Source organism: Oncorhynchus mykiss, chromosome 29 (genome assembly GCF_057628025.1).
Source record: "Oncorhynchus mykiss isolate SJ-2025 chromosome 29, ASM5762802v1, whole genome shotgun sequence".
In the NCBI taxonomy this organism is placed as follows: Eukaryota; Metazoa; Chordata; class Actinopteri; order Salmoniformes; family Salmonidae; genus Oncorhynchus; species Oncorhynchus mykiss.
The window spans coordinates 15,434,592-15,458,469 of NC_143050.1; the positions used below are offsets into that span (position 1 = coordinate 15,434,592).

Sequence of the window (23,878 nt, forward strand, 5' to 3'; positions counted from 1 at the left end):
GCTTCAGAAGCGGCGTTACTTTACAGACAAGTAAAAGGCTGTTCATGTCTCCAGAGAAGGTTTTGTGTCGGCGTTTATGAAGCCGTAGTATTTCCTGCCCTAACAGGCAAGCAAACATGCTGTAGCCGGAGCGCTTTCAAGGGGCCACATACCATTATATCTGAAAAGGGTAATTGATACAGGCTACAGTATACCGGTAGCCTACTGTAATTTCATATTATGAGACAAAAACACCCCCACCCACTCTGCAACGAAGAGTAGCCTACACAGTGCTCGCTAGACTGGTCCGAATATACTGTATCAGTTCATGAATAGCCTAAGCTAGGATTTTCTACACGCAACAGACCGAAGACTGAACACACACTAGTGTCATTCACGAAAAGAAAGAGCAGGCTGGCCAGCATGAGGGAGAGAGAGGAGGGGCAGACAGAACCGTGTGCATATGTCTTGGTAATCTGCATCTCGCAATATCTTAATTGTATTGCATGCCTGGCAAATTCACCAAAGTAGCTTAAAGTTAGCCTTTTCCTCTCTGGTTTAATTTAAATGACACAACTTTCCCCAGGCCTTTACAGCCATATAGTCTAGTTAGGCTATAGCACGGAAAATCATGTTTTGTGATAACTGCACTGGGATTTGAATTATGGGCGAAAAAAATAGTTTTTCGGTTAGGGATTTTTTTTAACGTTAAGGATCCCAACTCCATTTAAACGTTTAAACGTTCACACCCCTAATTGCTATGCAACTGAAAAGATTTTGAGTGTTGCGTGGCAACAGCTGGAACAAACCAACGCAACACCCTAAATTGTCTTCTGACCCCTAATAATCCATACAATCACAATAAGATCCCAGCAGCTACCCTTGCGGACCCCTGATAAAGTTGAATGTGTAAGCACACTTGCCAGGACCGTAGTCACTGGTTAACCTCTATGTGCGTACACTGCCTACACAGTATGCCCATTGCCCAACACTGAGCAACTAAATGTCAGACCTATTCCTATAGAATTTGAATTCAAGTACAATTGTACATTCTATAATAAAGAACATCATAGAGATGTACCATTCATCACACACACACACATACACACACACAGTATGCACTCCCTCACTCACTTTTAACTTGAGGAAAATAATAGAAAGAACATTAAGGGGCCTTTTTCTAGTTCTTTTTTTTTTAAAATGTCACAAAGTGCTGAAATGAAGAGGGAAATTTCACTAGTTCACAAAAGCCAGTGAATGCAGGTTTAATAGTGTGTTAACGTCAGGTTAGTGTCATTCTATGGTGACCTGATGACAAAGGCCTCTACAGGGCCAGTTTTAGACAACACAAGCATATTTACTTCCTCCCTGGTCTCAGCTGCAATCTAGACATGTAAATCCACCTGCCTGAGCGTTGAAGTGAGGTGAATAGGGGCACAAAGGAGCAGACTAAGGGAAGCAGACTTCTGCTGCCCAGACTGCCACTCACAACAGTGATTCCATTTTAGCTGTGACACAGTGGGTGAGCAGCAGCCAGCTCCTACCTGCAGTGAATGCTAATCAGTCCAGGGGTCTCCCTCCTCCCTCCCCTGCCTTGGACGAAAGGGGCTGATGATGATCCTTCAAAATTAATTAGATCCTTTTTGGAGGCAGCCATTTTCTTCCACTACTTATGCCTCTGCCAAATCTGTATAATTTTGTATTTTCATCCCTGTTCAGAGGGAATCAAACTATACTATTATAATGCATTTATGTGTCTGATATTGATCTTCCCCAAGCCTTTCCACAGCTCTCCCTTTCTCTTTCTCTCGCTCTCTCTCCCTGCACTGCACTGTGTCCCTCTCTGTAGAGTTAGCTGTCAATAAGTCCCCAGAGGTCAGTTCGTCTGCTAGAAATCAGACACAATGCTCCAGACTGCCAGTGCCATGCCCTGCTGCCACAACAAAGACCACAGGAGAAAAAAAAGGAGGAGAGAAGGGAAGAGAGCAGCATCACCAGTCTGACTTCAGGTTAATCAGAGCTGCCTAGCCTGCCTTAATTAGTTGGCAACCTCATGAAGAATACTGCGCCAAATTTGGAAATCAGTTTAATCTAGGGGGAAAATGAAAAGAAGGTGGGGGTGCGGGATGGGGTTGAGGACAGAGATGAGAGGCGGGTTTGTGAAAGGAGACGATGTTAGCCATGTGAATAATATACATCTTGAATATGCAAATGTGACTTACAATACACACCACAAGCATATATTTTCTCCTTGATACACGTGAGCCTACAGAGGGATTTTAATGGAAATGAACCAACCCATTTGTTTCCTTGGGCGATGAATAATCTGTGATGTGTATTGTTTTGTGCATACTGTACCATTCAGAAGGATATTCTGGCCTATTCCGATTCTATTTAGTGTTAACAGCAAACAGATATTAGCGCAGCATGCAGTGTTTTGCTACTTTTTGTTGTGGCACATGAATACTATCAATAACTGTAAAGTAAAAGGAAATCTATCAAATCTGTCAAAACAATCTGCCTCAACCATCATTTCGTCACGATTGTTATTTCTACTGCCAAAAATTAAGCATAAAAAAATGGGTCAGCTTTCAACACTTATGAATAGTAGGGTAAGTATTTGAACACTGACGAAATTGCCCCAAAAACTTTTTCACACCAGATGAAACAATTATAGTCACAAATATCGTAAGAGTAGCAAATGTGACTTAGACTTATTATTTTTCTTCTGTTACAGTATTGTTGCTGAGGTACAGTTTGACAGAGGTCAAACCCAGTAGCAGCAGGCTCACTGTTTCATCACAGGCTTTCTATAATTTCACATACATTCCAAAATGATTTGAATAACTTGAATAACAAAATACACATAGGTCTACATCTATTAATTCACCGCAGGGAGCTACATTGCACATCATTGCACCAATTTGTATACCACATCTGAACAATACTGCAAATGCCACTCTGATCTGAATAAATTATTGGCAATTGAATGTTCAGTTCTCTCCCAACAACATTCTGTTGGGTAATTAAATTAATGAGCAATATACAGTACTACATCTCTTATTACAGTTGAGTGGTTTAAAATCAAGCCCTTGTGTTATTAACTATAAACATGAAAATGACCTGATAATACACTCAATGCACCCATACTGGAAAACAACAACTCAGTCTCAGGTTTTAATTGATTAACCTTTGGTCTGCATATGAACTCTGATGTCAGAAAATCCATCAAACAACATTAACAAAACACCTACACACAGCTTCAAATATATAAAAATACCATGAGGCCACATTGTCGTGATGTGCTGTGTAGCCTAACATTCCTTACAAATGTTTCTAATTTTAATAATGTGTTGGCCAAAACGAAGTTGAAACATACACAATTGGCATGTTTATAAAGGTATAGTGATTGGTACAGTACGTGCCAATACTACAGGCCATTTAAGTCAAAGCAATACCACCACTCAAAACATGAGGATGATTTCATAAATGATAAATGAGATGATTGCCGCCCCCGCCCCCAACAAAAAGAGGGTTAGGTAATGATTGCCCCCGCACGACCCCTGAGGGTTAGGTAATGTTCTAATCTAAGGTCATCTTACTCAATTGTTAATGTTCTTTGGTCATTTGAGTCTTTGAAAACAATGTATAGCTTCAAAGATTGTTTAAAAATCATCATTAGCACTGTCAATCCATGCATCCATATCTATGAATGTCACAGCGGTTACATGTCCCTGGTCCATCCCTCAGATTACCAAATGAAGGCAGGGTGGGGCTGTTGATATAACTGACTAAAATTACAACAAGATGTTTGATTAGGAACTCACCAAACATTGTAGAAATATCAGAAATAAAAGCACTACTGAGAAGTTACATTATACACCAATCTATAACATACATTAGAAGAGATGTTGCCTTAAATTAAAGGTCCCATTTGGTTGTGACATACAGTACTTTCTGAAAGTATTCACAACCCTTGTTCTTTTCCACATTTTATTGTGTTACAGCCTGAATTTAGAATGGATTACGTTTAGATGTGTTTGTTGTCACTGGCCTACACACAAACCCCCATAATGTCAAAGTGGAATTATGTTCCTCGAAATTTCTACAAATTAATTACAAATTAAAAGCTGAAAAGTCGTGAGTCAATAAGTATTGAATAAGTATTCAACCGAGATACTGACAGGTGCATGGATACCAATGTTCAGAGTGGGGAAAACCCCCATGCATATAATGCAGATCTTAGCTAAGGCTGTTCTTCTTTGTCTATGGCACTTTCGTAGCTATCCGGTACAATTGTACATGCCCAGCTAGTATTAGCATAGCGGCTAAGTGTGACATGTTTTCCTATGGGAAATGCTAACAATCCAGCGTCTTAGTAATGAGTGTCTTCGACATAGCCACACAAGAGCCCACCCCACTTGGTTGCATGTTTGTGTTAATAAATGTGCATCCCAAAATGTTAACGTACGTAAGTCTTTAAAGGCCGTTGAAACAAAATATATTTTTGAGATAATGAGAAACTTATCTCCTGATCACCACATGGACACAGTGAGATAACACATGAGATAACAAAGGTAAAGAGTAGTTTATTTGAATGGCCATATTAAAAGACTTCAGTAGTGATGTCAACACTTAATGTTCCACCAGGGGGCAGTGTAGCCAACGTTTTTTATTTAACTAGGCAAGTCAGTTAAGAACAAATCCTAATTTACAATGATAGCCTCCCCCGCCAAATCCTAACCCGGACGATGCTGGGCCAATTGTGATACAGCCTGGAACTGAACCAGGGTCTGTAGTGACGCCTCTAGCACTGAGATGCAGTGCCTTGACTTTCTACTCAAGCACAAAGTGGACGTAAGTGTTCTTCTTGATCAACTTGTTCCTTCACATGCCAACCCCACTATTGAATAGGACTAATTCAGTGGTGTAAAGTACTTCAGTAAAAATACTTGAAAGTTATACTTAAGTAGTTTTTGGGGGTATCTGTACTTTACTATTTCTATTTTTGACAACTTTTACTTCACCACATTCCTAAAGAAAATGATGTACTTTTTACTCTATTATGTCATTTTAACCGGACACTCACAAGAATTCGTTACATTTTGAGTAGTTAGAAGGACAAGAAAATTGTCTAATTCACACACGTATCAAGAGAACATCCCTGGTCATCCCTACTGCCTCTGATCTGGTGGAACTCACTAAACACAAGCTTTGTTTGTAAATTATGTCTGATTGTTGGAGCGCGCCCCTGGCTATCTGTCAATTAAAAATAAAAGGATGCCGCCTGGTTTGCTTAATACAAGGAATTTGAAATTATTTATACTTTTACTTTTGACCCATAAGTATATTTTGGCAATTACATTTACTTTTGATACTTAAGTATATTTAAAACCAAATACGTTCATAGTTTTACTCAAGTACTATTTTACTGGGTGACTTTCACTTTTACTTGAGTCATTTTCTATTAAGGTAGATTTACTTTTACTCAAGTATGACAATTGGTTACTTTTTCCACCTCTGGACTAATTCCCAGCACAAAGATTACGAGACCAAGCTGCTACATGAGGTATGTGAACAGGCCTGCTGTACATTTCATTTGAATGCTCTTACTTGCAATGGATATATTGCTGCATTCATGTGCTATCGGAATTATCGGATTACCAGTCTGACGTTGAAAAACTGTTCACGTGAGCTTCCAAGTCGGAAATACAAGTGGAAGAATCTGGTATCATCTTTGTGCCCCTAGTTTACAAGTCGTGACGTTTCATGATAAGATAGCTAATTCATTAACCAAACTCAGCTAGCTGGCTAACTCACTGTTATTGTCAATCACATTGATCCAAAATCATTCAGACTTCCAAAGTACTTCAACACAATGAAGTCTTAAGAATAATTTAATAACTTTAAATTACACCCTGAAGCGGATAAGTCTGTATTGCTGAATTATTTTCCGTAATTACAGTCTCCAATCCACCATTACTGTATGGTTAATTTGCTAAAATTTGGTACATAGTTGTTTTTTTCCAACAATGACCAATGCAAATGTTGGCTGTTTGCAAGAAAAACAAGATAAAGGTACAGAACTCATCGAAAATATTGAAAATACTCAAATGATTACGTGACACATATAGGCTATTGTAGTCAACTATTACTTTAAAAGCACATAGATTAGATTGGAGTTCGACCAAAATGAGCATCTATATACTGACAAGTGACTGGAATAAATTTCCGCAAAGGCAGAAAGCAGAATATTTTAGCCAATGAGAGGGCAGATTCGCATGTGAACAACAGGCACAAAGTTGCAACCTAAAAATGACAAAACTTCTATTTGATCAAATAAGCTTCATGTATCAAATTAGCAATTACATTTTTTGATGACAAAATTCGACACTCTCCCATTGACCTGCATACCAAAAAATCCCCACTTCTACTTGATAACGGTTTATTTTCATGGAGGAAAATTTTGGGGGTGAAGTCAGCCCTCTTGCTTCGCCTCTTCCTCTCTTCTCTGGCTTCCCCAGAATCTCCTCATTGCCACCTATCAAAATGTACCTACATTAATTAAGGCTACTGTTTATTTGTGTATTTCACACTATGTTGGGGTAAAAATCTGATAATAATGCTTGTATGGATGTCGTCCCCAATACCCGCATTATACGTAAATAAGGGTGCAAATTCCACCAATCGATTTCAAGCTTATCCAAACAGTAGTTAGCATTTAGCAACAACAACAAAAAACACCACCCAAAATGGACAACATCTAAATTTCATGCTGCAAAAACAGAAAAATATATCCAAATCGGATTTTAGTAAGCACATTCAGATCTGGGTTCAAATACTATTTAGGGTATTTCATAGACATTTTGGTATAAGTATTTTGTTGTTTCTTCTTTGAAAAAACAAGTAGTTGAATATTGGATTGTATTTGTAGATACACTTGGAAAGTATTGGCATATTTGAAAATACTCAAATACACAGACAAGTGTATTTTCAAATATAAATATTTAAATACTACATGCATTTGAACCCTGGTCGGTTTGCTCCTAGGGGTATTTGAAATAAGTATTTGGAAATAAGTATTTGAAAACCATTTTGGCTATTTAGAGGTAGCTCAGTGGCAGTCGGTGCCTTTCAAAATAAGGAAGGACAATTTCTTTTGTTCATGAGATTGGCCTTATTTCTATTACAGCATATTTCTATTATCCCATTCCCCCTGTTCAATGTAACACCGATAGGGTTAGGCTACTACATGATACTCACATGTTCTTAACAATAATTAAGATCGGAACTCAAAACAAAGTTGAGGCTCAACCATGAATTATTCTCAAACCATTGACCAAGTTAATCTTGCAGTAGGCTTACTACATACAGTACTAGTAAAAAAACAATCAATATCAGGATGTTGTTTGAATCCCATGATTGGTTGCCTTTCAATATGCTAACTTTATTGGGTTTGGTGTTTCACAAAGTCATTCAGAAGAGGAAGCATTTGGCCATTCATGGACAGTCTTTAAAATACTTTAAGTCAGAAGCAGATAGTTGCACAAATAGAGTCTTATTATTTAGGCATGGCAGGTGTCCATAGCAACTGCTACATTTGGAGGGGGAAAAAAGGAAAATATACATTCAAGAGAAACAGTAATCACTTGTACTATAGGATGTAATGAGGAATCTGAAAAAACAATCATAGATTTTACATTCAAAGTGCGATGTCATTGCTTTACACCATACCACACTCCAAAGCCATACACAACATAGACTTCTGAAGACGGGTATGTTGTATCTACCCTACAGTGTCACTGTATCTTGTTAGCTCTCATAACCTTTGACCTCTCTATAATTGTTATGCTTGCAGATGAAATCTCGCCTTACTTTGGTGCCAATGGCCTGCTGGCCAGTTTCTCATGCAGCTTCTGTAACGATCTACAAAAGTTTAGTCCCAATTACACATTGCATCAGAGATAGAGAAAATGTAAAAACACACACATACACAAACATACACTTATAAAGTATGTGTCATTCAGGAAACAAAGGTATTCTGTTAGTCCAGAATGGGTAGATGCATACGGACAATCTGAAAATATACGGTCTTTATAAACTTGACCCATAGATTAATAACTGTGTTGTAAGGGTAACTTGTTAAGAAAGCCAGCTATTTCACAACAATGAAGCCACGAGCCAGAAGCTCATTGCTTGTTTCAGAAAATAGCAACGTGATTTAGGCTAATAGCGAGGGTGAACTATCAAGAGACAAACATACTGTATAATCTGTGATGACTACAGTGTTGTACTAAAAGTTTACTAATCCATTTAACCATAAACCAATTTATAATGACAGAGGGACTCTTAAAAGGTCCCTAAATAAGACAAATTTGACAAACCTGGTAAAATAAAGTTGAAATTATATTATATAGGCTAATTGTGAACACAAATATTTTGTCGTTGATCAACAGAAACTGTCAAGAAAACTACCAAATTCTAAAATAGTTCAAGCCTAGCTGCTATCATCTTCACAAGACGACATGTAAAATGTACTGTATTTCTTAAATCAATACATTTAATGACAATACATTTGAGTGTGATTTAGGCTAGGTAGCAAAAAACTATCATTTGCACAACCACTGGATAATGTGTAAGGCTGTTGCAGACACAAATAGTCAGTGAACAAATAAAACCTTGACCAGCCACATGTCCTGCACCTTCAGAAAGTATTCATACCCCTCACCTTATTCCACATTTTGTTGTGTTACAGCCTTACATCTATTCACTCTGTCATTTAGGTTAGTATTGTGGAGTAAGTACAATGTTGTTGATCCATCCCCAGTTCTCCTATCACAGCCATTAAAACTATGTAACCGTTTTAAAGTCACCATGGGCCTCATAGTGAAATCCCTGAGCGGTTTCCTTCCTCACCGGCAAATGAGTTAGGAAGGACGCCTGTATCTTTGTAGTGACTGGGTGTATTGATACACCATCCAAAGTATAATAAAAAAAAAAGCACCATACTCAAAGTGATATTCAATGTCAGCTTTTGTTTATTTTTACCCATCTACCAATAGGCCCCCTTCTTTGTGAGGCATTGGAAAATGCCTCACTGCTTGACTGAGGGACCTTACAGACAATTGTATGTGTGGGATACAGAGATGAGGTAGTCATTCAAAAATCATGTTCAAAACTATTATTGCACACAGAGTGAGTCCATCGAACTTATTACATGACATGTTAAGCACATTTTTAATGGAGGCAAAAGAAACGCACACCTGTTTAGGCGAGGTGCTGGCTAGCGGAGTAGAACACCTGTTTAGGCGAGGTGCTGGCTAGCGGAGTAGAACACCTGTTTAGGTGAGGTGCTGGCTAGTGGAGTAGAACACCTGTTTAGGCGAGGTGCTGGCTAGCGGAGTAGAACACCTGTTTAGGAGAGGTGCTGGCTAGTGGAGTAGAACACCTGTTTAGGCGAGGTAATGGCTAGTGGAGTAAAACACCTGTTTAGGCGAGGTGCTGGCTAGTGGAGTAGAACACCTGTTTAGGAGAGGTGCTGGCTAGCGGAGTAGAACACCTGTTTAGGTGAGGTGCTGGCTAGTGGAGTAGAACACCTGTTTAGGCGAGGTGCTGGCTAGTGGAGTAAAACACCTGTTTAGGTGAGGTGCTGGCTAGTGGAGTAGAACACCTGTTTAGGAGAGGTGCTGGCTAGCGGAGTAGAACACCTGTTTTGGTGAGGTGCTGGCTAGCGGAGTAGAACACCTGTTTAGGCGAGCTGCTGGCTAGCGGAGTAGAACACCTGTTTAGGCGTGCTGCTGGCTAGCGGAGTAGATCACCTGTTTAGGCGAGCTGCTGGCTAGCGGAGTAGAACACCTGTTTAGGTGAGGTGCTGGCTAGCGGAGTAGAACACCTGTTTAGGCGAGCGGCTGGCTAGCGGAGTAGAACACCTGTTTAGGCGTGCTGCTGGCTAGCGGAGTAGAACACCTGTTTAGGCGTGCTGCTGGCTAGCGGAGTAGAACACCTGTTTAGGCGTGCTGCTGGCTAGCGGAGTAGAACACCTGTTTAGGCGTGCTGCTGGCTAGCGGAGTAGAACACCTGTTTAGGCGAGGTGCTGGCTAGCGGAGTAGAACACCTGTTTAGGCGAGGTGCTGGCTAGTGGAGTAGAACACCTGTTTAGGCGAGGTGCTGGCTAGCGGAGTAGAACACCTGTTTAGGAGAGCTGCAGGCTAGCGGAGTAGAACACCTGTTTAGGCGAGGTGCTGGCTAGCGGAGTAGAACACCTGTTTAGGTGAGGTGCTGGCTAGAGGAGTAGAACACCTGTTTAGGAGAGCTGCTGGCTAGCGGAGTAGAACACCTGTTTAGGAGAGGTGCTGGCTAGCGGAGTAGAACACCTGTTTAGGAGAGCTGCTGGCTAGCGGAGTAGAACACCTGTTTAGGCGAGGTGCTGGCTAGCGGAGTAGAACACCTGTTTAGGTGAGGTGCTGGCTAGTGGAGTAGAACACCTGTTTAGGCGAGGTGCTGGCTGGCGGAGTAGAACACCTGTTTAGGCGAGGTGCTGGCTAGTGGAGTAGAACACCTGTTTAGGCGAGGTGCTGGCTAGTGGAGTAGAACACCTGTTTAGGAGAGGTGCTGGCTAGCGGAGTAGAACACCTGTTTAGGCGAGGTGCTGGCTAGCGGAGTAGAACACCTGTTTAGGCGAGGTGCTGGCTAGCGGAGTAGAACACCTGTTTAGGCGAGCTGCTGGCTAGCGGAGTAGAACACCTGTTTAGGCGTGCTGCTGGCTAGCGGAGTAGAACACCTGTTTAGGCGAGGTGCTGGCTAGCGGAGTAGAACACCTGTTTAGGCGAGCTGCTGGCTAGCGGAGTAGAACACCTGTTTAGGCGAGCTGCTGGCTAGCGGAGTAGAACACCTGTTTAGGCGTGCTGCTGGCAAGCGGAGTAGAACACCTGTTTAGGTGTGCTGCTGGCTAGCGGAGTAGAACACCTGTTTAGGCGTGCTGCTGGCTAGCGGAGTAGAACACCTGTTTAGGCGTGCTGCTGGCTAGCGGAGTAGAACACCTGTTTAGGCGAGGTGCTGGCTAGCGGAATAGAACACCTGTTTAGGCGAGGTGCTGGCTAGTGGAGTAGAACACCTGTTTAGGCGAGGTGCTGGCTAGCGGAGTAGAACACCTGTTTAGGAGAGCTGCTGGCTAGCGGAGTAGAACACCTGTTTAGGCGAGGTGCTGGCTAGCGGAGTAGAACACCTGTTTAGGTGAGGTGCTGGCTAGCGGAGTAGAACACCTGTTTAGGCGAGGTGCTGGCTAGCGGAGTAGAACACCTGTTTAGGCGAGCTGCTGGCTAGCGGAGTAGAACACCTGTTTAGGCGAGCTGCTGGCTAGCGGAGTAGAACACCTGTTTAGGCGAGCTGCTGGCTAGCGGAGTAGAACACCTGTTTAGGCGAGCTGCTGGCTAGCGGAGTAGAACACCTGTTTAGGCGAGGTGCTGGCTAGCGGAGTAGAACACCTGTTTAGGCGAGCTGCTGGCTAGCGGAGTAGAACACCTGTTTAGGGGAGGTGCTGGCTAGTGGAGTAGAACACCTGTTTAGGAGAGCTGCTGGCTAGTGGAGTAGAACACCTGTTTAGGCGAGGTGCTGGCTAGCGGAGTAGAACACCTGTTTAGGGGAGGTGCTGGCTAGTGGAGTAGAACACCTGTTTAGGAGAGGTGCTGGCTAGCGGAGTAGAACACCTGTTTAGGAGAGGTGCTGGCTAGTGGAGTAGAACACCTGTTTAGGAGAGGTGCTGGCTAGTGGAGTAGAACACCTGTTTAGGAGAGGTGCTGGCTAGTGGAGTAGAACACCTGTTTAGGCGAGGTGCTAGCTAGTGGAGTAGAACACCTGTTTAGGAGAGGTGCTGGCTAGTGGAGTAGAACACCTGTTTAGGCGAGGTGCTGGCTAGTGGAGTAGAACACCTGTTTAGGAGAGCTGCTGGCTAGTGGAGTAGAACACCTGTTTAGGCGAGGTGCTGGCTAGCGGAGTAGAACACCTGTTTAGGGGAGGTGCTGGCTAGTGGAGTAGAACACCTGTTTAGGAGAGCTGCTGGCTAGTGGAGTAGAACACCTGTTTAGGAGAGGTGCTGGCTAGCGGAGTAGAACACCTGTTTAGGAGAGGTGCTGGCTAGTGGAGTAGAACACCTGTTTAGGAGAGGTGCTGGCTAGCGGAGTAGAACACCTGTTTAGGTGAGGTGCTGGCTAGCGGAGTAGAACACCTGTTTAGGAGAGGTGCTGGCTAGCGGAGTAGAACACCTGTTTAGGCGAGCTGCTGGCTAGCGGAGTAGAACACCTGTTTAGGCGAGGTGCTGGCTAGCGGAGTAGAACACCTGTTTAGGCGAGGTGCTGGCTAGCGGAGTAGAACACCTGTTTAGGCGAGCTGCTGGCTAGCGGAGTAGAACACCTGTTTAGGCGAGGTGCTGGCTAGCGGAGTAGAACACCTGTTTAGGGGAGGTGCTGGCTAGCGGAGTAGAACACCTGTTTAGGCGAGGTGCTGGCTAGCGGAGTAGAACACCTGTTTAGGCGAGCTGCTGGCTAGCGGAGTAGAACACCTGTTTAGGGGAGGTGCTGGCTAGTGGAGTAGAACACCTGTTTAGGCGAGGTGCTGGCTAGCGGAGTAGAACACCTGTTTAGGGGAGGTGCTGGCTAGTGGAGTAGAACACCTGTTTAGGAGAGGTGCTGGCTAGTGGAGTAGAACACCTGTTTAGGAGAGGTGCTGGCTAGTGGAGTAGAACACCTGTTTAGGCGAGGTGCTGGCTAGTGGAGTAGAACACCTGTTTAGGAGAGGTGCTGGCTAGTGGAGTAGAACACCTGTTTAGGCGAGGTGCTGGCTAGTGGAGTAGAACACCTGTTTAGGAGAGCTGCTGGCTAGTGGAGTAGAACACCTGTTTAGGCGAGGTGCTGGCTAGCGGAGTAGAACACCTGTTTAGGAGAGCTGCTGGCTAGTGGAGTAGAACACCTGTTTAGGAGAGGTGCTGGCTAGCGGAGTAGAACACCTGTTTAGGAGAGGTGCTGGCTAGTGGAGTAGAACACCTGTTTAGGAGAGGTGCTGGCTAGCGGAGTAGAACACCTGTTTAGGTGAGGTGCTGGCTAGCGGAGTAGAACACCTGTTTAGGAGAGGTGCTGGCTAGCGGAGTAGAACACCTGTTTAGGCGAGCTGCTGGCTAGCGGAGTAGAACACCTGTTTAGGCGAGGTGCTGGCTGGCGGAGTAGAACACCTGTTTAGGAGAGGTGCTGGCTAGTGGAGTAGAACACCTGTTTAGGAGAGGTGCTGGCTAGTGGAGTAGAACACCTGTTTAGGAGAGGTGCTGGCTAGTGGAGTAGAACACCTGTTTAGGAGAGGTGCTGGCTAGCGGAGTAGAACACCTGTTTAGGAGAGGTGCTGGCTAGCGGAGTAGAACACCTGTTTAGGAGAGGTGCTGGCTAGCGGAGTAGAACACCTGTTTAGGCGTGCTGCTGGCTAGCGGAGTAGAACACCTGTTTAGGCGAGCTGCTGGCTAGCGGAGTAGAACACCTGTTTAGGAGAGCTGCTGGCTAGCGGAGTAGAACACCTGTTTAGGAGAGGTGCTGGCTAGTGGAGTAGAACACCTGTTTAGGAGAGGTGCTGGCTAGCGGAGTAGAACACCTGTTTAGGTGAGGTGCTGGCTAGCGGAGTAGAACACCTGTTTAGGAGAGGTGCTGGCTAGCGGAGTAGAACACCTGTTTAGGAGAGGTGCTGGCTAGCGGAGTAGAACACCTGTTTAGGCGAGGTGCTGGCTGGCGGAGTAGAACACCTGTTTAGGAGAGGTGCTGGCTAGTGGAGTAGAACACCTGTTTAGGAGAGGTGCTGGCTAGTGGAGTAGAACACCTGTTTAGGAGAGGTGCTGGCTAGTGGAGTAGAACACCTGTTTAGGAGAGGTGCTGGCTAGCGGAGTAGAACACCTGTTTAGGAGAGGTGCTGGCTAGAGGAGTAGAACACCTGTTTAGGAGAGGTGCTGGCTAGTGGAGTAGAACACCTGTTTAGGTGAGGTGCTGGCTAGTGGAGTAGAACACCTGTTTAGGTGAGGTGCTGGCTAGCGGAGTAGAACACCTGTTTAGGCGAGGTGCTGGCTGGCGGAGTAGAACACCTGTTTAGGAGAGGTGCTGGCTAGTGGAGTAGAACACCTGTTTAGGAGAGGTGCTGGCTAGTGGAGTAGAACACCTGTTTAGGAGAGGTGCTGGCTAGTGGAGTAGAACACCTGTTTAGGAGAGGTGCTGGCTAGCGGAGTAGAACACCTGTTTAGGAGAGGTGCTGGCTAGCGGAGTAGAACACCTGTTTAGGAGAGGTGCTGGCTAGTGGAGTAGAACACCTGTTTAGGAGAGGTGCTGGCTAGTGGAGTAGAACACCTGTTTAGGAGAGGTGCTGGCTAGTGGAGTAGAACACCTGTTTAGGAGAGGTGCTGGCTAGCGGAGTAGAACACCTGTTTAGGAGAGGTGCTGGCTAGCGGAGTAGAACACCTGTTTAGGAGAGGTGCTGGCTAGTGGAGTAGAACACCTGTTTAGGAGAGCTGCTGGCTAGTGGAGTAGAACACCTGTTTAGGAGAGGTGCTGGCTAGCGGAGTAGAACACCTGTTTAGGAGAGCTGCTGGCTAGCGGAGTAGAACACCTGTTTAGGAGAGGTGCTGGCTAGTGGAGTAGAACACCTGTTTAGGAGAGGTGCTGGCTAGCGGAGTAGAACACCTGTTTAGGAGAGGTGCTGGCTAGCGGAGTAGAACACCTGTTTAGGAGAGGTGCTGGCTAGTGGAGTAGAACACCTGTTTAGGAGAGGTGCTGGCTAGTGGAGTAGAACACCTGTTTAGGAGAGGTGCTGGCTAGCGGAGTAGAACACCTGTTTAGGAGAGGTGCTGGCTAGTGGAGTAGAACACCTGTTTAGGCGAGGTGCTGGCTAGCGGAGTAGAACACCTGTTTAGGAGAGGTGCTGGCTAGCGGAGTAGAACACCTGTTTAGGAGAGGTGCTGGGTAGCGGAGTAGAACACTTGAAAAAGAAAAGGAGAGCCTCACATTCTAGGAGCTCAGATTAAAAAATGTAATAACCTAATAACTAATGTTTCAACAGACGAGCTGTTTTCATCAGGGTATAATGACAAACACTGTGGGTCACTAGTTTATATCGTTTCAAAGGACACACAGATGTCTTTAATCATGGCTGGGTGTGGCTTGATTTCATTGGTTAATTTACAGATATAAATAGAACATGTAAAAAGCATGAATGGATAACATATGATCATAGATACAATTTGGCTACATAAGACCACAAACATTTACAATGGATAGCAAAATCACAATAATCAAAATGTTTACTCCTGAACTTATTAAGGCTTGCCATAACAAAGGGGTTGAATACTTAATGACTCAATGCATTTCAGCTTTTCATTTGTTATTAATTTGTAAAAAATAAATAAAATAATCAAAAAACATAATTCCACTTTGACATGATGTACTATTGTGTGTAGACTAGAGACAAAACATCTAAATGTAGTACATTTTAAATTCAGGCTGTAACACAACAAGATGTGGAAAAAGTCAAGTGGTGTGAGTACTCTCTGAAGGAACTGTATATGTCATTATGCCAAATATTTCCTTGGGCTAAATGTAATTGTCCCTTTCAGTGTAAAATGTCCTACTGCAGGCCACCATAGCTTGCATGAACATACTGCCATGTATTATCCCACACAGCATAACAATCGATAAGAGATTAAACACGTAAGACAAGCTATTTTTACTGTGCTTGACATGCAAGTTGATACAACATGTAAAGGCAAGTAGAGACCTGAAATTATTAGAAACAAACATGTTTCAATTGAAAGAAAAATAACAGTGTGTCTGGATCGTTAGGTCATATCCCCATTGTTACCTGTTCTCCCTTACCCTTACAAGAAAGCACACTTGTCAAAAGCTCCCTAAAATGTTAGCTACCTAGATGTTAAATTGTCTGAATCAGTCAGCACACCTTCCTGAAAATAATACCGGGAAGCAAGCTTCTATAAAGTGTCTATGATCCGTATAATTTGATAATCGTGATCCATTTCATGCAGGAAGTGTTCGTAAAGAACAATAATGGAAAAATCAGAGACCGTCTGTTTCTTCAGTGGATACTCATTAGGAAAAGAGAGATTTGTTTGTGCATAAACAAAAAGGATTTCCTAATAATAGCAGGTTTAACTGTTTTCATGGGTAAAACAAAACATCTAAAGATATGACTGTCGGCTATTTCCCAAAAAACGAATTGCTACCCTATTAATAATAAAGTAACAATGAGGTGTGGAAAGTCCTAATAGCCTTGACTTTTGTGGGTCAACTCTGGCTTTATAACACAAATGCCATTGTGTAGATAATACGTCTCAGGTTTTTCCACTGCACACCAGTGTCACTGTGCCTTTTTTAGTGAGCTGTAGGCTTGTCCGTCATACAATTTTGGCCACTATGCTAAGAGTGTTTTTCACTAGCATGGGGCCTAAAAGGCTTTTCAGGAGGCCTAGGTGTAAACAAATAGAATATAAACTTACTCTGGCATTATCCACAAAAAGATACAGAAGATTCTTTATTTGATTTATTTTCTTAAACCATCTCCAGATACTTTCCCTTTTGAATACACAGTGATCTAACCATGAATTGTAGAAAACCATATGGGTAGAAGGGTTAGCTAAGGACACACATGCACTTTGGCAAACATACAATTTCCCTATTAGAAACCAAGATACATTTTTGGCATCAGTGAAATGCCTGAGCCCTCGTGTATGTTTAAAGAGTAAGACGGAGAAGTATTTACATGCCCCTGTCTTTAGCCCAAATAAAATACATGTTTAAGGAATTCAAGCACACAAAGAAAGTACAGAGACACTACCGTACAGGCTAGAATAGATTCTGAAACAGTAAATGGCTGTACGTTACAAAGTCCTTAGAGCTTCACGTGAGAGAAATGACAATCTACCTTAAAGTTCACTAAATATTTTAACAAGTGTTAGTGCTATGTTTGCCAATCCTATAACACCCCCACTGTGATATTTTTTTTGGGGGGGGGGGGTGCTGAGAAAATGCATGGTTTGAATAATAACGTTTTTTAAATGTTTTTATCTCAAATATTGTCTAACAAATCACATTACATAAAAAAGGAAATGTTATTTTCCATGGTGCGGCTTGGCTGCAGTGTGTGTTTGGTTGAATTCACCCTATCTATCTGATGATCAAGCCGATTCACTGTACATTTTAAGAAGCAGTCACCTTAGATCTGGCACAGAAAACCGATTGACAGAGTACTGGCAAATAAATAAACTAGAATATTGCCTAACTGAAATACTTTCAACAAAGTCTCACCTATACTTGATAAACCAGTTGGGTTTTGCTATCTCAAGTATTATTTGAGTTATATGACCATTTCTCAAGTCAGGATTAGACTCCTAAGTGACTGTCACAGGGTACGAATGTTAACAGCAGCCGGCAATCTTCTCAGATAGCTTGAACGCCAACTAACCAGTCAATTACCAGAGTTTGGTAGTTTACAAGCTTGTCACTATTGTGACGTTTAATAGTTTTGTCAAATAAATTATCAAGCCTAGTGATCAAATAGTGTTGTGGTTTTACCCTCCTCCACATTTCCCATCAGTAACATGTGTAACAACTCTTCTTCCTGTGAAAATAGAGTAACTCCCATAGCAGTGGTTGTAGTACACTTAGCACTGGAAGGCACATACCCCTCAACTTTCTTTCCAACACTTTCACATGACGTAGACACACGCTTATTACCTCCTTGGCCTACTAGGCATATGTCCTTGGCAGTAGTCAAATAATGGTTGCTAATGGCAATGACACTACAATATGCTAAGTACAAAAGTTTTAAACCACAAATACAAAACTAGGAATGTTAAAATAATTACAAATCATATCAACAGCCAAAATACAAGTCCACCAACTTCTATGTAGCAGAGTGAGGCAACATTTCTGCATGTATGCTAGGCCTGTGAGAGAAATCTGTGTCACACAACATTTCTGCATGTAGGCTAGGCCTGTGAGAGAAATCTGTGTCACACAACATTTCTGCATGTAGGCTAGGCCTGTGAGAGAAATCTGTGTCACACAACATTTCTGCATGTATGCTTGTGAGAGAAATCTGTGTCACACAATGTAGGGAAAATAGCACTATTAAGATGAAATCATTTCATAGAGTATATGCTCAGACAATTACTACTGAATAAAATATTTTAAGCTCACTTTTCCTCCTCTGCTTGAACTTTAGGTAAAGGCTACTCTTTACATGTTCATATTCCAAATGGCTGCTACTCTGTTCTTTATTTGACTCTTATTATTATCTATCCTGATGCTTAGTCACTTTACCCTGAACGCATGTACATACAGTGCCTTGCGAAAGTATTCGGCCCCCTTGAACTTTGCGACCTTTTGCCACATTTCAGGCTTCAAACATAAAGATATAAAACTGTATTTTTTTGTGAAGAATCAACAACAAGTGGGACACAATCATGAAGTGGAACGACATTTATTGGATCTTTCAAACTTTTTTAACAAATCAAAAACTGAAAAATTGGGCGTGCAAAATTATTCAGCCCCTTTACTTTCAGTGCAGCAAACTCTCTCCAGAAGTTCAGTGAGGATCTCTGAATGATCCAATGTTGATCTAAATGACTAATGATGATAAATACAATCCACCTGTGTGTAATCAAGTCTCCGTATAAATGCACCTGCACTGTGATAGTCTCAGAGGTCCGTCAAAAGCGCAGAGAGCATCATGAAGAACAAGGAACACACCAGGCAGGTCCTAGATACTGTTGTGAAGAAGTTTAAAGCCGGATTTGGATACAAAAGGATTTCCCAAGCTTTAAACATCCCAAGGAGCACTGTGCAAGCGATAATATTGAAATGGAAGGAGTATCAGACCACTGCAAATCTACCAAGACCTGGCCGTCCCTCTAAACTTTCAGCTCATACAAGGAGAAGACTGATCAGAGATGCAGCCAAGAGGCCCATGATCACTCTGGATGAACTGCAGAGATCTACAGCTGAGGTGGGAGACTCTGTCCATAGGACAACAATCAGTCGTTTATTGCACAAATCTGGCCTTTATGGAAGAGTGGCAAGAAGAAAGCCATTTCTTAAAGATATCCATAAAAAGTGTTGTTTAAAGTTTGCCACAAGCCACCTGGGAGACACACCAAACATGTGGAAGAAGGTGCTCTGGTCAGATGAAACCAAAATTGAACCTTTTGGCAACAATGCAAAACGTTATGTTTGGCGTAAAAGCAACACAGCTCATCACCCTGAACACACCATCCCCACTGTCAAACATGGTGGTGGCAGCATCATGGTTTGGGCCTGCTTTTCTTCAGCAGGGACAGGGAAGATGGCTAAAATTGATGGGAAGATGGATGGAGCCAAATACAGGACCATTCTAGAAGAAAACCTGATGGAGTCTGCAAAAGACCTGAGACTGGGACGGAGATTTGTCTTCCAACAAGACAGTGATCCAAAACATAAAGCAAAATCTACAATGGAATGGTTCAAAAATAAACATATCCAGGTGTTAGAATGGCCAAGTCAAAGTCCAGACCTGAATCCAATCGAGAATCTGTGGAAAGAACTGAAAACTGCTGTTCACAAATGCTCTCCATCCAACCTCACTGAGCTCAAGCTGTTTTGCAAGGAGGAATGGGAAAAAATTTCAGTCTCTCGATGTGCAAAACTGATAGAAACATACCCCAAGCGACTTACAGCTGTAATCGCAGCAAAAAGTGGCGCTACAAAGTATTAACTTAAGGGGGCTGAATAATTTTGCACACCCAATTTTTCAGTTTTTGATTTGTTAAAAAAATTTGAAATATCCAATAAATGTCGTTCCACTTCATGTTTGTGTCCCACTTGTTGTTGATTCTTCACAAAAAAATACAGTTTTATATCTTTATGTTTGAAGCCTGAAATGTGGCAAAAGGTCGCAAAGTTCAAGGGGGCCGAATACTTTCGCAAGGCACTGTATCTAACTCAAATACCTCATACCTTTTGTGGGAGAAAGATGTACATATAGGGAGGAACATAATACAGTAACACAAGAGAAAGATACACTTAGAGTGCATTTGCTAGTGTAACAGATGTGAAACGGCTAGTTTAGTTAGCGTGGGCGCTAAATAGCGTTTCAATCAGTGACGTCACTTGCTCTGAGACCTTGAAGTAGTAGTTCCCCTTGCTCTGCAAGGACCGCGGCTTTTGTGGAGCGATGGGTAACGATGCTTCGAGGGTGATTGTTGATGTGTGCAGAAGGTCCCTGGTTCGCGCCCTGGTATGGGCGAGGGGACGGTTTAAAATTATACTGTTACATTGATGCTGTTGACCCGGATTACTGGTTGCTGCGGAAAAAGGAGGAAGGTCAAAAGGGGGGTGAGTGTAACAGATGTGAAACGGCTAGTTTAGTTAGCGTGGGCGCTAAATAGCGTTTCAATCAGTGACGTCACTTGCTCTGAGACCTTGAAGTAGTAGTTCCCCTTGCTCTGCAAGGGCCGCGGCTTTTGTGGAGCGATGGGTAACGACGCTTCGTAGGCGTCAGTTGTTGATGTGTGCAGAAGGTCCCTAGTTCGCGCCCGGGTATGGGCGAGGGGACGGTCTAAATTTGTACTGTTACACTATTCTGGTAAAATGCATTGTCTATTGTATAGGACAGGAGGCCAGAGTAAGGCCATGAGAGTATAGGACAGTTGAACATTGAAAACAGACCACACAAAGAGAAGGCGACACATAGGCGCCTAGGACAACTGGACACACTAAAGATAGAGGAGACACATAGTCTGCTGATCCTAGATAAGGACACACATACAAAAGAACGCATTAAGCTAAGTGCAGAGCCAAAGCATAGGCATATAGAATAGAGGAATGTATAGTATTTTTAGTACAGCTGGACACGCTAAAAACAGAGGAGACACATAGTCTGCTGATCCTAGATAAGAACACACATACAAAATAACGCATTAAGCTAAGTGCAGGGACAAAGCAAGCCTATAGAATAGAGGAATGTATATTATTTTTAGGACAAAGCAAGGGTCTTGCCACCATTATAATCTGACGAAAAGCAGATATGGGCGTTATTGGGCGTGAACAAGCAGGAAGCCTGAACTAAAAAGATAATGGTAGGCAGAAGAATTAGGGGTAGTATGCTTATCTGCATATGGGTTGGACCCATATGCTATATGTGTATAAATACAGGAGCCGGGGCTCTGGGAAGCTGTGTGTGTTCCGCGGACCACTCCGGCTTGCTATACTCTGTATTAAAAGCCTATTTGATTTCACAAGTTCTTGCAAGTGTCATATTTGAACCGATTTTCCACGACACTCTGCACACTGACCTGGTACTCCTTGTATATAGCTCTACATTGATATGGTACTCCACATTGATCTGGTACTCCCTGTATATAGCTCCACATTGATCTGGTACTCCCTGTATGTAGCTCCACATTGATCTGGTACTCCCTGTATATAGCTCTACATTGATCTGGTACTCCCTGTATGTAGCTCCACATTGATCTGGTACTCCCTGTATATAGCTCCACATTGATCTGGTACTCCCTGTATATAGCTCTACATTGATCTGGTACTCCCTGTATATAGCTCCACATTGATCTGGTACTCCCTGTATATAGCTCCACATTGATCTGGTACTCCCTGTATGTAGCTCTACATTGATCTGGTACTCCCTGTATGTAGCTCCACATTGATCTGGTACTCCCTGTATATAGCTCTACATTGATCTGGTACTCCCTGTATATAGCTCCACATTGATCTGGTACTCCCTGTATATAGCTCCACATTGATCTGGTACTCCCTGTATGTAGCTCCACATTGATCTGGTACTCCCTGTATATAGCTCTACATTGATCTGGTACTCCCTGTATGTAGCTGCACATTGATCTGGTACTCCCTGTATATAGCTCCATATTGATCTGGTACTCCCTGTATATAGCTCCACATTGATCTGGTACTCCCTGTATATAGCTCCACATTGATCTGGTACTCCCTGTATATAGCTCCACATTGATCTGGTACTCCCTGTATGTAGCTCCACATTGATCTGGTACTCCCTGTATATAGCTCCACATTGATCTGGTACTCCCTGTATATAGCTCCATATTGATCTGGTACTCCCTGTATATAGCTCCATATTGATCTGGTACTCCCTGTATATAGCTCCATATTGATCTGGTACTCCCTGTATATAGCGCCATATTGATCTGGTACTCCCTGTATATAGCTCCATATTGATCTGGTACTCCCTGTATATAGCTCTACATTGATCTGGTACTCCCTGTATATAGCTCCATATTGATCTGGTACTCCCTGTATATAGCTCCATATTGATCTGGTACTCCCGGTATATAGCTCCATATTGATCTGGTACTCCCTGTATATAGCTCCATATTGATCTGGTACTCCCTGTATATAGCTCCATATTGATCTGGTACTCCCTGTATATAGCTCTACATTGATCTGGTACTCCCTGTATATAGCTCCATACTGATCTGGTACTCCCTGTATATAGCTCCATATTGATCTGGTACTCCCTGTATATAGCTCCATATTGATCTGGTACTGGTACTCCCTGTATATAGCTCCATATTGATCTGGTACTCCCTGTATATAGCTCCATATTGATCTGGTACTCCCTGTATATAGCTCCATATTGATCTGGTACTCCCTGAATTTCGCTCCATTCCCGTGTATTTTATTTTATTCTTCTTGTGTTACTATTTTCTTTTTAAAACTCTGCATTGTTGGGAAGGGCTCGTAATTAAGCATTTCACTGTAAAGTCCTCACCAGTTGTATTCGGGCGCATGTGACAAATACAATTATATTTTTGAAGTATCTTTAAGAGGACATAATATGTTAATGTAAACTTGTTACTGAATTTTACACATCTTCAAATTGTCAGGATATATTTCAGGACTAAAATGAGCTATTTCCAGCATGACATCTCACAGCGTGCTCATGAAAGGCCTATAATGGGCTTTCAAAAAAATGACCAATATTGTCATCCGTGCCCCAGATTACACACGATTATACGTTTCTTAGTTGATTATAGCCTAATGCTCAAATATCATTACATAATGTGCCGGGGAGCCTCAGTTTCACATTTACTGATTTACTCAGCCAATGAGAACAACACGGCTGTTGTTTAGCTAATTGAGGGTTTTCTATGTCTTCAGTTTAAAGGCTTGCTGTGCTGAAGAGAAGGGGAGGCCCCAACGTTCTGCGGAGGGGAGGCACTATAAGAGTGGGTCCTCCATTTACAAATATCTCAATATGTCAATATTTGAGTGACCAGTTGCCAGAGAGCTGACAGCTGGGCTTGCTAACCCTGCAGAACACTCTCTGCAAGGAGGCAGCTTTGATTGAACAGCAGTTCTAAGTTGGAACTATGGAAACTGAGAGGCTGAATCCTTTCTATGTGCTTGAGCAAAAGTGGAGAGGAAGTCATACTAAACTGCAAATACATTTTTTCCTCTGGCTTTGTAATCCATTAACAAATACAGTTCTAAACAAGATTTGGAACCCATTGCTTGATTATGGAATTAACCACACAAACAAGCACGTGGTACCTTTGAGAGCTGAAGGGTATACCATTACATTTTCATCATACTTTTGTTCTGTTAGCACAAATAGGCTACATGGCTTACCTTTCAATTTAAACTGGACGCCTCCGAAACCTCCCCACCTGGCAATGACATCCCAGATCACATTTGATGTCCTGGCAGTGCCTTCGTGAGCCAATCCAGAACTATCGCTATGGACAAAATACTGAATCAATTAATATATGAATCAAAGCTCGACATCTTGAATTTAACAGTTTTTTTTGTGATTGCTCATATGAAGAGTTCTTGTAAGACAT

General features: G+C 42.7%; 1 protein-coding gene across 2 annotated transcripts in view; it reads right to left on the reverse strand.

Annotated features, from left to right (window-relative positions):
- Positions 1 to 23,878, reverse strand: part of zbtb20 (zinc finger and BTB domain containing 20) — a 53,600-nt gene that overhangs the window by 25,716 nt on the left and 4,006 nt on the right. The window contains exon 2 of one of the 2 annotated variants that reach the window (XM_021591419.3): positions 23,667 to 23,773. The exons of the other annotated variant lie outside the window; for it this stretch is intronic. The gene's annotated coding sequence lies outside the window, so the exon portion shown is untranslated. The remainder of the gene's footprint in view (positions 1 to 23,666; positions 23,774 to 23,878) is intronic. 2 annotated transcript variants of the gene reach the window in all.